The sequence below is a fragment of the Sarcophilus harrisii genome, chromosome 1 (genome assembly GCF_902635505.1).
Source record: "Sarcophilus harrisii chromosome 1, mSarHar1.11, whole genome shotgun sequence".
Classification (NCBI taxonomy): Eukaryota; Metazoa; Chordata; class Mammalia; order Dasyuromorphia; family Dasyuridae; genus Sarcophilus; species Sarcophilus harrisii.
Window position 1 is genome coordinate 97,829,064 of NC_045426.1, and position 15,402 is coordinate 97,844,465.

Here is a 15,402-nt window from a genome sequence, read left to right on the forward strand (position 1 = left end):
GAGTTCCAGTTCCACGGCACATTCCAGTAGAGTATACAATGTTGTTGTTGTTGTTGTTATTGTTGCTGCTGCTGCTGCTCTTTTTACTTTTCAGTAGAGGTGATAACTACAGATATGTAATGTTACATATACTATCAGATGATTGAATTGTTATTGCATTTGTTTCAAGGCTTTGGAAGTAGGAGTGCTTTTTGGTAAGTGACAATGTTATAAAAATAAGATTAATAAAACAAGAAAAAAATTTGAGGGAACTAATGTCATCTCTAGTGAGTTTCTCCTTCAGTGTCTCCTCTTGAAGAGGAGTGGGGGGTGAGAGTATGTAAGGGGGTTAAAGCAAATCAGACTTAAGGGATTTTTTGCCCATATCCAATTCTGCTTCATTACACTCATAGCAGAGGCCAGATTTCTAGATGCTTTGTACAAAGTTTTTTAAAAAAATAAAGTCAAGATAGTAATTTTGTAACAGAACTATTAGATAAGCAGACAATTTCCAGATGAAATCATTTTCATTTTTTAGAGCTAATAACTCAAGGAATGCTAGAAGTTCCATTCATTCAGCTTCTCCAGCAAAATAGCAATGATAATGGCTATGGATATCAAAATTGAAAGTTCCTTTCTACTTTCCAACACTATAGTAATAAACAGATATGCCATGAACACTCTTCTAAATTAATATTCTAGTTATATTATAATTTTAATGGCTATTTAACCTACATAGCAAAGTGTCCTAAAATCTTACATAAAAAAACGTAGAGGAAGGTAAAGTTGAAACATGTAGAAAATCTTATTTTTGAGTTAAAAAAACTGCAGGATTTATTATTTAAATTGAAATCTTTCAACTAATGCCAGTTTTTGATTTTCAGAAACTTTATCTTAACTTTCTATTCTTAATGTCTACCTCCTTCTAGATATTAAATGACAGTCAAAAGAATGTCTTTTCAACAGTATCATGATGATGATGAAAGGTGGTTAGTGTATCTTTAATCAGAAAAAATAAGGCTATATACATAACAATCCTTGTTTTCGTAACTGGCAAAAAATTTTAGTATTTTTTCCAATTACATATAAAAACAAATTTTAAAGTTTATTATTATTTTTAAATTTGTTTCAAATATTCTCTGTCCCTGTCTTTCATCCTTTCTCCTTAATTAAGTGACAATTTAATACAAGTCATATGAACCATATTTCTATATTTCATGTTGTGAAAGAATAGACCAAAAGAAAATGCAAACACACACATACATATATACTCACACATACATACACACAAAAGTGAAAATAGAATTTTCTGATCTGTATTCAAACTCCAATATTTCTTTCTGTAGATGTAAATAGCATTTTTCATCATGAGGTCTTTGAAATTTTCTTGGATCACTTTATTGTTAAGAACAGTTAAGTCATTCACAGTTGGTCATCGTACAATATTGATGTTACTGTGTATGATGTTCTCCTGATTTTGATCACTTCACTTTGCATCAGTTCACACAAACAATCCAGGGCTTTCTGAAATCCTAGTCATCATTTATTATAGCAAAATAGTTATCCCATTACATACATATACATATTGTTCATCAATTCCCAATAGATGTGCAACCTTTCAAATTCCAATTCTTTGTCAACACAGAAGAATTGATGTAGATAATTTTATGCATATAGGTCACTTTCCTTTTTTAAAAATCTCTTTAAGATACAATCCTAATAGTGGTATTGCTGAATCAAAGGGCATGTACAGTTTGATTAGTCTTTGGATGTAATTGCAAATGGTTGGATCTTTTCAGAATCGCTGGATCAATTCACAACTATGTCAACAGTGCATCAGTGAGCCAATTTTTCCATAACTTGTCCAACATTTATCATTTTCCTTTTCTGTCATATTAGTCAATAGGTATGAGATGATACCTCAGAGTTGTTTTAATTTGTATTTATCTAATCAGTAGTGATTTAAAGCATTTTTATATGACTACAAAGAGCTTTGATTTCTTTTTTTTTTTAATTTTTTTTTTATTTAATAGCCTTTTATTTACAGGATATATACATGGGTAACTTTACAGCATTAACAATTGCCAAACCTCTTGTTCCAATTTTTCACCTCTTACGCCCCCCCCACCCCCTCCCCTAGATGGCAGGATGACCAGTAGATGTTAAATATATTAAAATATAAATTAGATACACAATAAGTATACCTGACCAAAACGTTATTTTGCTGTAGAAAAAGAATCAGACTCTGAAATATTGTACAATTAGCTTGTGAAGGAAATAAAAAATGCAGGTGTGCATAAATATAGGGATTGGGAATTCAATGTAATGGTTTTTAGTCATCTCCCAGAGTTCTTTTTCTGGGCATAGCTAGTTCAGTTCATTACTGCTCCATTAGAAATGATTTGGTTGATCTCGTTGCTGAGGATGGCCTGATCCATCAGAACTGGTCATCATCTAGTATTGTTGTTGAAGTATATAATGATCTCCTGGTCCTGCTCATTTCACTCAGCATCAGTTCATGTAAGTCTCTCCAGGCCTTTCTGAAATCATCCTGTTGGTCATTTCTTACAGAACAGTAATATTCCATAATTTTCATATACCACAATTTATTCAGCCATTCTCCAACTGATGGACATCCATTCAGTTTCCAGTTTCTAGCCACTACAAAAAGGGCTGCCACAAACATTCGTGCACATACAGGTCCCTTTCCCTTCTTTATAATCTCTTTGGGATATAATCCCAGTAGTAACACTGCTGGATCAAAGGGTATGCACAGTTTGATAACTTTTTGAGCATAGTTCCAAACTACTCTCCAAAATGGTTGGATTCGTTCACAACTCCACCAACAATGCATCAATGTCCCAGTTTTCCCGCATCCCCTCCAACAATCATCATTATTTTTTCCTGTCATCTTAGCCAATCTGACAGGTGTGTAGTGGTATCTTAGAGTTGTCTTAATTTGCATTTCTCTGATTAATAATGACTTGGAGCATCTTTTCATATGACTAGAAATAGTTTCAATTTCTTCATCTGAGAATTGTCTGTTCATATCCTTTGACCATTTTTCAATTGGAGAATGGCTTGATTTTTTATAAATTAGAGTTAATTCTCTATATATTTTGGAAATGAGGCCTTTATCAGAACCTTTGACTGTAAAAATATTTTCCCAGTTTATTGCTTCCCTTCTAATCTTGTCTGCATTAGTTTTGTTTGTACAAAAACTTTTCAGTTTGGTATAATCGAAATTTTCTATTTTGTGATCAGTAATGATCTCTAGTTCTGCTTTGGTCATAAAGACCTTCCCCTTCCACAGGTCTGAGAGGTAAACTATCCTATGTTCCTCTAATTTATTAATAATTTCATTCTTTATGCCTAGGTCATGAACCCATTTTGACCTTATCTTGGTGTACGGCGTTAAGTATGGATCAATGCCTAGTTTCTGCCATATTAGTTTCCAATTTTCCCAGCACTTTTTATCAAACAGTAAGTTCTTATCCCAAAAGCTGGGATCTTTGGGTTTGTCAAAGACTAGGTTGCTATATTTGTTGACTGTTTTATCCCTTGAACCTAATCTATTCCACTGATCAACTAATCTATTCCTTAGCCAATACCAAATAGTTTTGGTAACTGCTGCTCTATAATATAATTTTAGATCTGGTACAGCTAAGCCACCATCATTTGATTTTTTTTTCATTAATTCCCTTGAAATTCTTGACCTTTTGTTTTTCCATATGAACTTTGTTGTTATTTTTTCTAGGTCATTAAAATAGTTTTTTGGGAGTCTGATTGGTATAGCGCTAAATAAATAGATTAGTTTAGGTAATATTGTCATCTTTATTATATTTGCTCGCCCTATCCAAGAGCATTTAATATTTTTCCAATTGGTTAGATCAGACTTAATTTGTGTGAAAAGTGGTCTGTAATTTTGCTCATAAAGTTTCTGATTTTCCCTTGGCAGATAGATTCCTAAATATTTTATATTATCAGTAGTTACTTTAAATGGAATTTCTCTTTGTAACTCTGACTGTTGGATTTTGTTAGTGATATATAAGAATGCTGATGACTTATGTGGGTTTATTTTATAACCAGCAACTTTGCTAAAGTTGTGGATTATTTCTAATAACTTTTTAGCAGAATCTCTGGGGTTCTCTAAGTATACCATCATGTCATCGGCAAAGAGTGATAATTTGGCTTCCTCATTGCCTATTCTTATTCCTTTAATCTCTTTCTCAGCTCTTATTGCTATAGCTAGCGTTTCTAATACAATATTAAATAGTAACGGTGATAGTGGGCAACCTTGTTTCACTCCAGATCTTATTGGGAATGGTTGCAGTTTGTCTCCATTACATATGATGCTTACTGATGGTTTTAAATAGATGCTGCTGATTATTTTAAGGAAAAGTCCATTTATTCCTATACTCTCAAGTGTTTTTAATAGGAATGGATGTTGGATTTTATCAAATGCTTTTTCTGCATCTATTGAGATGATCATATGGTTTTTGTTAATTTGGTTATTAACATGGCCAATTATATTGATAGTTTTCCTAATATTGAACCAGCCCTGCATTCCTGGTATAAATCCTACTTGATCATAGTGTATTATCTTGGAGATGATTTTCTGTAGTCTTTTTGCTAATATCTTATTTAAGATTTTAGCATCAATATTCATTAGGGAGATTGGTCTATAATTTTCTTTCTCTGTTTTCAGCCTACCTGGTTTAGGTATCAGTACCATGTCTGTGTCATAGAAGGAATTTGGTAGGACTCCTTCATTCCCTATTTTATCAAATAATTTATATAGCATTGGGGCCAATTGTTCTTTAAATGTTTGGTAAAATTCACATGTAAATCCATCTGGTCCTGGGGATTTTTTCTTAGGGAGTTGTTTAATTGCCTGTTCTATTTCTTTTTCTGAAATGGGACTATTCAAGCAATTTACTTCCTCCTCTGTTAGTCTGGGAAGTCTATATTTTTGGAGGTAGTCATCCATTTCACTTAGGTTATCAAATTTATTGGCATAAAGTTGAGCAAAATAACTCCTTATTATTTCTCTAATTTCCTCTTCATTGGTGGAAAGTTCTCCCTTTTCATTTTTAAGACTACTAATTTCATTTTCCTCCCTCCTTTTTCTAATCAGATTTACCAAAGGCTTATCTATTTTATTGGCTTTTTCATAGAACCAACTCTTAGTTTTATTAATTAGTTCAATAGTTTTTTTACTTTCAATATTTTTAATTTCTCCTTTTAATTTTAGAATTTCCAATTTAGTATTTGATTGGGGGTTTTTAATTTGGTCTTTTTTTAGTTTTTTTAGTTGCAAGCCCAATTCATTAATCTTTTCTTTCTCTGTTTTATTCAAGTAAGCCTCTAAGGATATAAAATTCCCTCTTATTACCGCTTTGGCTGCATCCCACAAATTTTGGTATGATGTCTCATCATTGTCATTATCTTGAGTGAAATTATTAATTGTATCTATAATTTGCTGCTTCACCCAATCATTCTTTAAGATGAGATTGTTTAGTTTCCAATTACTTTTTGGTCTATTTCCCCCTAACTTTTTGTTGAATGTAGTTTTTATTGCATCATGATCTGAAAAGAAAGCATTTACTATTTCTGCTTTCTTGCATTTAATTTTGAGGTCTTTATGTCCTAATATATGGTCAATTTTTGAATAGGTTCCATGAACTGCTGAGAAGAAAGTATATTCCCTTCTATCTCCATTCAATTTTCTCCAAAGATCCAACATACCTAATTTTTCTAATATTCTATTTACTTCTTTAATTTCTTTCTTATTTGTTTTGTGGTTTGATTTGTCTAATTCTGAGAGTGCAAGGTTGAGATCTCCTACTATTACAGTTTTGTTGTCTATTTCTTCTTGCAACTCTCTTAACTTCTCCTTTAGGAAGTTGAGTGCCATACCACTTGGTGCATATATGTTTAATATTGATATTGCTTCGTTGTTTATGCTACCCTTTAGCAGGATGTAGTTTCCTTCCTTATCTCTTTTAATTAGATCAATTTTTACTTTTGCTTGATCTGAGATAAGGATGGCTACCCCTGCTTTTTTGACTTCACCTGAAGCATAATAGATTTTGCTCCAGCCTTTTACCTTTACTCTATATGTATCCCCCTGCTTTAAATGTGTTTCTTGTAAACAACATATTGTAGGGTTCTGACTTTTGATCCAGTCTGCTATCTGCCTCCTCTTTATGGGGGAGTTCATCCCATTCACATTTACGGTTAGAATTACTAAATCTGTATTTCCTGCCATCCTAATAACCCCAGATTGTGCTTTACTTATTCTTGCCTCCCCCAACCCTCTTTCCCCCTTTTAAACTTATGTACCCCTCTTGTATCACGATACTTATCCTCTTTATAATCCCTCCCTCCCCCCCTTTGAGTCTTTCCCCCTTCCTTCCCTTATTACTCTTTTTCTTTTCCCTTTTCCTCTCCCCCGTTTTTAATGAGGCGAGAGAGAATTTTCTCTAAAACAAATGTCAATTATTTTTTCTTTGAGCCAACTCTGATGAGAGTAAGATTCACACAATGTTCCTCCCCCTCTCTAAATTCCCTCAGATATGATAAGTTTCCTTAGCCTCTTTGTGGGATGTGGTTTCCCTCTTTTTATCCCTCCTTCCCACCTTATTCTGCCATCATCCCTTTTCCATATCTACTTTCCTTTTTTATGTTATATCAGTACTATCAAATTTTACATGTATTTTTTTTTGTATATCCACAACAGAAATACAATTCTCAAGAGTTATTTTTACCTTTTTCTGCATCTCTTGAGTTCTATGCTTGGAGATCAAATTTTTTGTTTAGTTCTGGTTTTTTCTTCAGAAACAAATGGAATTCATTTGTTTCATTAAATGTCCATCTTCTTCCCTGGAAGAAAATGCTCATTAGCTGGGTAGTTTATTCTTGGCTGCATCTCAAGTTCTTGTGCCTTTCGGAATATCATATTCCAGGCCCTTCTTTCCTTTAATGTAGAGGCAGCCAGATCTTGAGCTTTGATTTCTTCATATGAAAGCAGCCTGTTCATATCCTCTGAAAATTTATTAATTGGGGAATGACATATTTTATAAATTTGAATCAGTTCTCTATATGTTTAAGAAATCAGAGACATTTACTGAAAAATTATTTTTGGTAGAATTATTTCATCTACTTTCACAAGAAAATTAAGAAAATCACTCTTAATTGTACGATTAAAAAGCATTCATTAATGAATTAATAGATATTTATTGATTGTCTCTAATATTTAGCTTTGTCTTTTCCCTTTTGAATTGATACATTGCAAGAGCAGTTGGATTTCACTAATGATGTCATGGAAAAACAATATTTCCAATATGTTGATTTCTTCACCACTTTTATGGTGATTGGGTATTTGGTGCATAATTTTGCATACACACAATTCAAAATCAGTTTTCTCTTGGCATTCAGCATATTTTCTTCACATATTAATATTTCTTTCTTGAGAAACACAAGGACATATAAGCATATAAAGACTTGTAAAGGCATTATATATGAGAACAGTTTTGCCTATCCTTAAAATTTACTACAACATTTATATTTCTCATTCTCATAGTCCAACCCTTATATGTACTCATGGAATACAAAATAATTCTCACTTCTAACAAAGTCCCTTATTTATAAAATGAAAAGGTTAGAGTAAGTGATTTCTAGGTCATTTTTCCCCCCAGAATTCAATATTTCTTAGATAAAAAGATCATATTTAGGGAAGGAAAAGATGTTTTTAGAATGGATTTTAGAGGTATAGTCCATTTGCAGGGAAGAATATATAACTGCATCTCTCCTCTTTGAGGGAATCCTAGAAGTGAGCATTGAATTAAAGAAGAAGAGGAGAAGCAACTCACACAATAAACATTCATTAACAATAGTTAATTAATTAGCCATCTACTATGTATGCTAAGCTCCTGTACTAAGCAATGGTGAAACAAAGAAAGACAGAACAATCCTTGAACTTTAGGAGTTCACAATTTAACAGAAGAGATAGCATGTAAATAATTCTACGCAAATGAGCTACTTACCGAGAAAAAAAATTAGAAATAACAAAGACACCAGAATTAAGGTGGATCAAGAAAAACTTCTTGAAGAAAGTAGGATTTTAACAAAGATTAGAAGGAAATCAGGGAAACCAGGAAGTGAAAATTCCAAGAATGGGGGATGATCAGTGAAAATAGAAAGTTGAAAACTGGAGATTTGTGTAAGCAATAGCAAGAAGCCATTGTAAGAAGGTTACAGAAGGGCAGAAGAGAAGTAGGGTATAGGAACACAGGAAACGTTGGGGTGGACAGGTCTATGAAGGGTTCTGAATATCAAATAAAAGATTCTATAGTTGATCCTAGAGATGATTGGAGGGTCATTGGAATTTTCTGAATAGGTGCTGAGGGACATGGAACCTATCCAGTACTATTAAAATAGGATTTACTTTTGATACAATACATTCCTAAGTCAAATAGATACTTATTTGATATATCTTAATTTTCAAATCATTTTAGCTAAATTAATTGGATAGTTTCTTAGCTATCTAGTTACCAGGAGAGACACTGTGGACCTCTACTCAATTCTCTTCCTCCTTCAGTGCTTCAAAAGAAGTTTCAGACAATCTAAAGCTTAAGATAATTATAGTAGGCTAACTCTTTTAAGTATGATGACCTCTTGTTAGATCAACTTGTTTAAGAACAATAACATACATGTCCGTTTTTACTACCTTGAGCACCAGTAGAAATACATAGGGAAAGACTCAGATTTGCTTCTTGGTTTGTATGAAGCTTAACTAATAAAATATGTATTTTTTCTGTAACTTAATTATAAGATCAAGCAATTAACAAGTGTTTATTAAACATTAGGTATCAGGCTATTATCTAGAGCTAGGAGAGACTTCATCATCTCATTGAATCTTTCATTTATTTGTATGTTTATTTATTTGTTGTTTGGTCATTTCAGTCATGTCCAACTCTTTGTGACCCCATTTTAGGGAATTCTTTGCAGAGATATTGGAATGGCTTGCCATTTTGTTGTCCAGATCATTATGCAGATGAGGAAATTGAGGCAAATATGGGTTAAGTGACTTGCATAGGTTTGCACAGCTAGTAAGTGTTTGAGGTTCAATTTGAAATTGGAAAATGAGTCTTCCTTACTCCAGCTCCACTGTCTAACTTGAGGTCCAAAAAAATACTGTGATTCCTCTCAAGTCACTCAGTTAGTAATTTAGGTCAAGTTCAGATTTAAACTTTCTCCCTCTGCAGGTTTGATTTCAAGACTTGGTGCTTTTTTCATCCTGTTTTCTGACTATATTACAACTCCTGAGGTCTTTTCTTTCATTAGTCTGGGTACTTCTTCCCCAGATGTAAATTCTGTTTACATCGCCCAACTGTTACATGAGTTGATGTGGCCTTAACAAGTGACCAGTCTTTTCTGGTGATGAGCTTCTGTGACATTCCACAGCAAAGAAAATTGTTTTTTGGCTAAAAGGTCCGGAGGCTATCTCTGATCCTTGCTTGAAGCTTTGTTGAGGTTGAAAGCATATGCCAGAGTTCACTTCATGCTGTCATAGCCTTATAGAACTTATACTTATCTTTACTCTATAAAATAGAGAAAATAAGGCCAAGTCCCAATTAGTATAAATAATGAAGCCCTGGAAGAGGTTGCATACATTAAAATTTATATTCTTTGAAGTTATAATTATATAACATCTGGAAAGTAGTTCCATCCCAGTAGATATATATATAATGTAAATTTAAATACTATGATCACTTCAGAGGAGTTGTACTAATTGAAACCTAGTGGTATTATTTTATAAAGATGATTAATACAACTGAAATTTGAAGTCAACAGTATTTTAGGAATTCTATAGCTAAATCAGTATGATATAAATATAATACATTGCACTTAAATATATGAAGTAGTGACATATTATTTTCAATATCCTTTCTAATATAATAGCTGTCATATCTGCTTTCAACAAATTAGCAATATGTGAAAAAATAATCAAGTGAGAGTTAGGACTAGTGGGTAGGAATCATAGGAGCTAGATTTTAGTCAGAGTTTCTATAAATTGGAGTAATAAAAAAAATGATACTAAACAATTGAGGCAAAGGTTAGATAATCCCTTGGTAGGAAATTCATGCATCTGGCATGGAAGCACCTTTGATGGCAGTTTCAACTCAGTCTATGATACCATATTAATTTTACCTTTTGTCTATGCATGATAAGAGATTTGCAAAGCAAAGTAATAATGTACCTATTCATCTCTCTATATTTGGCAGATGATATTTAAAATGATAAAGAGAACAAACTTTTCAAGCATACTCTACCACCTTAGAAATTTTTATTAATTATAATTTAATTCAAGAAATATTTTTATTAAATGCACAAGAGATTTAAAGGTATACTAGTATGTCTCTCCCCCCCAAAAAATAATTTCAACAAACTTATGGTTTATTGTCTAAGTGGGAAATCTATAAATGATCAACATATTAATTAAATATGATTTTAGTACATTGATCAAAGCAAATCAAAGCATGTGCAGTTGCTTAAAATCCTGGTATTTCCTGTATATACCATGAAAACAGTAATATCTTAAAATCCAATCTATATTTAATCATTGTACTCATCCAGGATGGTCTTTTGAGTAATCAATACAGATTAATAAGATTTTATTGTTCATTTCTCTTTGTATGGAGTTGGAAGGAAGGTCACAAAATGAAGAGATATGATAGTGTAAGAAATGGTTATTATATTGTTCCCATTCAAGAATAGTAATCCTATGGGGAAGAGAGCAGGCATAGGTATTTCCATTGACAAAAAGAAACACATATTGGGGTCAAATGATTCATCTCTATTTATTCCAGCTCTATAACAACAAATAAATATTTGAGAAAGAATTAATCAACGTAAATAGGTGTGAGCATTAAGTTCCTTAATGTGGGAACCTTTTGTCTCTAAAAAATATTGCATCAAAAGGTCTGTCTCTAACATGTTATGCTGCATTGAGGGGGAGTTTACCAATAGAATATGTACCACACCAATCTCTCCCATCCTATATTAGATTTCATTCTTAGATTAGTCCATATCATGGAGTTATGGAACTATAGGACCTTTGAATTGGAAGGTTCTTTCATAATCTTCTAGTCTCTTCTCACCCAGCATCAGTATTTATTCTACAATTCTGACAAGTGCTTAAATAATTCTAGTAATGGCATGATCATTATAAATATAAAGGTAATCCATTCCTTTTTGGAAGCTAATATAAGATCCTGGGGACAAGATAATAATGTCAACATTTGCCTTCCATGGATACAGACATAGGATTGCTTGCCTATACTGATTTAAGCAAAAGTAGATATGAGCAAAATATTTTGTCTGTATCACAATTCCCAAAGACTTGTTTGATGAGTGACAGGGACTGGTACTCTCAGATTATTAAGTTGAGATAGCTGATCATGGAAAATCATATACAGGAAGTGTTTCAGAAACATCATGCTTTGCATGGAAAGCAACCTCAACACATTGATATAGAATCCTAAAATAATTACAAAAAACCCTCAAAAGGTAAAGTCATAAAAAACTGGGTCTGGGAGCAACTTTACTGATTAGTTTGATTGAATGTCTCATTTTGACAAATAAGGAAAGTAAGATCTAACAAAATGTTCACCTATGATTGTACAGCAAGTGAGTAGTCAATATAAGACTGAAATGTAAATCTTCAGTTTCTTTCCTGGTTCAGTTTTCTTACCAGTGTATCATATATTATAATGTCTCACAAGAACAGATTTGTCAGGTATGCTGTCAGACTATTCATTGTATGGAAAAAATGCTTAGATATTTTTTATTACTTCCTTTTTGATCGTTTGATTTTCTCTTGGAGCTGAAGTTTAAAGATCTGTGACGAGTTTTGTTGTTAATATAATAACTCCTCATTTTCCCCCTAACATTCTATAGGTTTTTCATAGAAAATTACCCTGCACTGAGGTTTTGGAAAGAGCCAGTTCTAAGTGATTCATTTGTCTAATATCCTAGGAGAATTAAATTGTGTGACATTTAATGAATTGCATTGTAAAATAGTATTTTGAAGATCCACCTAAAGTCATACTTTGCTTTTCCAGTGAACTGGAGTGGCTTTTGGAGACAGATGGTAAGGCTTAATGCTTTTGTTTGTAAATGTGAATACTGCCAGATTTAATTCATTGGAAACCAAAGCCTACTCTTCATCCACATAAAAATGTGTTACAGCACAAGCTGCCTATGTTGCCCCACAGCAGGTCTGTGATGGTTTCTAGCAAAGTTAAGAAGTCATATCTCTACCTATATTTCAGCTAAAACTAACATCTCCAATGCTAATTAAAAACCTAATTTCATAGTGTGAGACTACATTCTAAAAGTTCTGTTGAAATCATCCTGGGTTTTCAATGTCTTCTGATAACAGGATCAGTTCATTAGACTATGGTTCTAGATATGAAATACTCTTCATTAGTAATTGTCTTCAGATTGCTCAAGTCATTTCAGTTGTTGTTGTTTTTGTTTGTTTTTTTCATCAGATGTTGGCAGAAGAATCATCAAAACAATAGCAGTAATTGACATTCTTGGAGAACTTTATAGTTTATAAAGTGTTTGCATACACATTATTTCACTTGATCTGATCTGAAGACCTATATAATGTTATTTAGTTCCTTTAAAGATTCAGTTCCTAGTACATTAATTTGGAAGAATATTATAACACTTCTGATAGGAATAAAAATAATAATGAAATCATAACTAACATTATATAGTGATTTAAGATTTACAAAGAGCTTTACAAATTTCATCTAATATTCATGAAAACACTGAGATAGATACCATTAATATTATCAGTGATTTGCCTAGAATCACACAGTTAGCAAGGACCTGAAGCAAGACTGAAGTTCATATCTTCCTAATTCCAAGTACAGCAATATATGCACTCTAACACCCAGTTAAACCTGTTCCAGATACTTTTCTAAAAGGGATTATCTTTTTTCTAGGTATGTAACTTTTTATGTGATAAAATTTCTTCAGGGTCTGGGACATAAGTCTTATCCAACAATTCAAAATGATATGCCATCAGTCAATGCTCCATTATTTAGAGATTTCTTATTACTCTTAACATATTATGCAGACATCATCACTAATGCAAATGTTGTGGTTTCTGGGGGTCCATGGTAAGCAGCAAAAACAATTTAGTTTAGCTTAAAGTTCAGCCTTTGCCATGTTCATCAGTTTGGTGACTAAAATGGGTGCTACAATGCTAATATGAATTAATGTTCCTTAAATCACTCTATAATGACAAGTATTAATACTGAGGCCAACTTTTATAAAAATAGATACTCTATAGGCCTTCAGATCAATAAAGAGAGATAATGTGCAGCATGCTATAAACCACAAAGTCCTTCAAGTATGTGAGTTACTGCTATTGTCCTCAAGCATTATTTTGGTGATTCTTTTGCTAATAGTTGGCAATATCAGACAATAGCAGACTCTTCCCTTCTCACATGAACCCCAAAATAGTAGGAATGAAGGAAGAGTCATAGAAAGGAAGATGTCATAAATTGAAATGTGACTCAATATCTTTATTAGAGTTCATGGGTGTTACTATCTATAAACTAGACTTTGTAGATCCTCAGAGATATGGTACTACATCGATTCTAAATCATGGAATGCTTTCCTAAACAGATAGAAAATAAAGTGATGATCTAATTACTATGGTAATTAGATAGTAATGATAACTGATGTTTATACAGGGCATAGTAGGTATGAGCAGGCAACAGTTTATAACAAATAAAGTATTTTAAAGAAGAATTGATGGAGATGGAATCTGTCATTATAGAAATATATTACTGAAAAACAAAAAGGATTGGTCATATGGCAAGAAGAAGGAATAACAGAGGAGCCTGAGTGCTCCCGATAGTATCTTCTCAATGAGTGCTTAGTATCTTCTCAATACCAGGAGAAAGTAAAGAAAGCTTACTATGCTGAGTAGTTTCCTGATAGCAAATACATAGACATGGACAAGATTTGCACAGAATATTAAGATATGGATGGATTATAATCTATAAAAGATGGGACATTCAAGTCAGTGAGATGACAGATGACTTTATCTATTTCTGTTTTTTTTATCAGATTGACCCATTATCATTCCCTGTCTCTCTCTGCAATTCATTCCTCTCCTTCTGCACTTCATTCCTCCTTTATCAACAAGCTGCTTCCTTGCTGCCTACAAGCATTACTGTATCCCTTATTCTTAAAAACAAGTCAATTAACAACAACAAAAAAATCCTCCACGAGATCCTACTATTTCTTGTAGCTAAAATTTAATAACTTTCTGGCTTCTGGCTTCACTATTCAACTGAAACTGCCCTTTCCAAAATTACCAATGACCACTTAATTGCCAAACCTCATATTCTCTTCTCATTGCTCATGATTTCCTGACCAGCGTATGTAGTAATACTTCTGCTCCTATATACTTTCTTCTCTCAAGTTTTCATGACATTATACCTTCTGATTCATTTTCTACCTATCTGACCACTCCATCTCTTTTGTTGGACCTTCATTCACAGTAGGCCATTCACTCATTCAACATACTAAATATGTTTCAAAATTGTGTCATCTTCATGATATCTTTTCTTCAAGACTGATCCCTTCTCTCAACAGACAGCACAACCACTAGAGTTTCAAGCTCTTATCTCCTTTTACTTAGAATGCTGCAATATTTTTCTTATTGATTTAATTTCTCCTCAGACCAATTCACTTTAAGTAATTGCCAAAGTAATTATCCTAAAATCTAATTCTGACTACATTACCTCCCTAATTAATAAATTTCATTGGTCCCCTATAATCTCTAGGATTAAATAAAAGTCCTCTATTTGGAACATAACACCATAATTTCGTCTCTTCCTTTGTTTGAAGTCTTCTACCATTTTACTACCTTTCATACACTTTACAATACTCCAACCCCAGCCTGATTATCTCACTTGGCACTTTCTCTTCTGTCTTGGTGCCTCTGCACTGGATGCTCCAAGTACTTGAAATATATTTCTTTTCATGCCTGCCTCTTGCATCTCCTGGTTTCCTTCACAATTCAACTCAAATCTTATCATCTGGAGATGACTTTTTCTGCTCCCCAGCCCATTCCTAGCTGCTAGTCTTGCCTGCCTCTTCATGACCCCATGGAACACAGTATACCAATACTGTCCATATAATTTTCTTGGCAAGCTTACTAGAGTAGTGCATCATTTCCTTCTTTTGTGAATTAAGGCAGCATGTAGATATTAAATGACTTATTTAGGGTCACACCTAGCTAGTAAGAATCTGAGACTAGAATGGAGCCCAGGTCTTCTTCACTCCAAGTGCAGTCCTCTATCTACTGAGCCACATAGCTGACTCCTT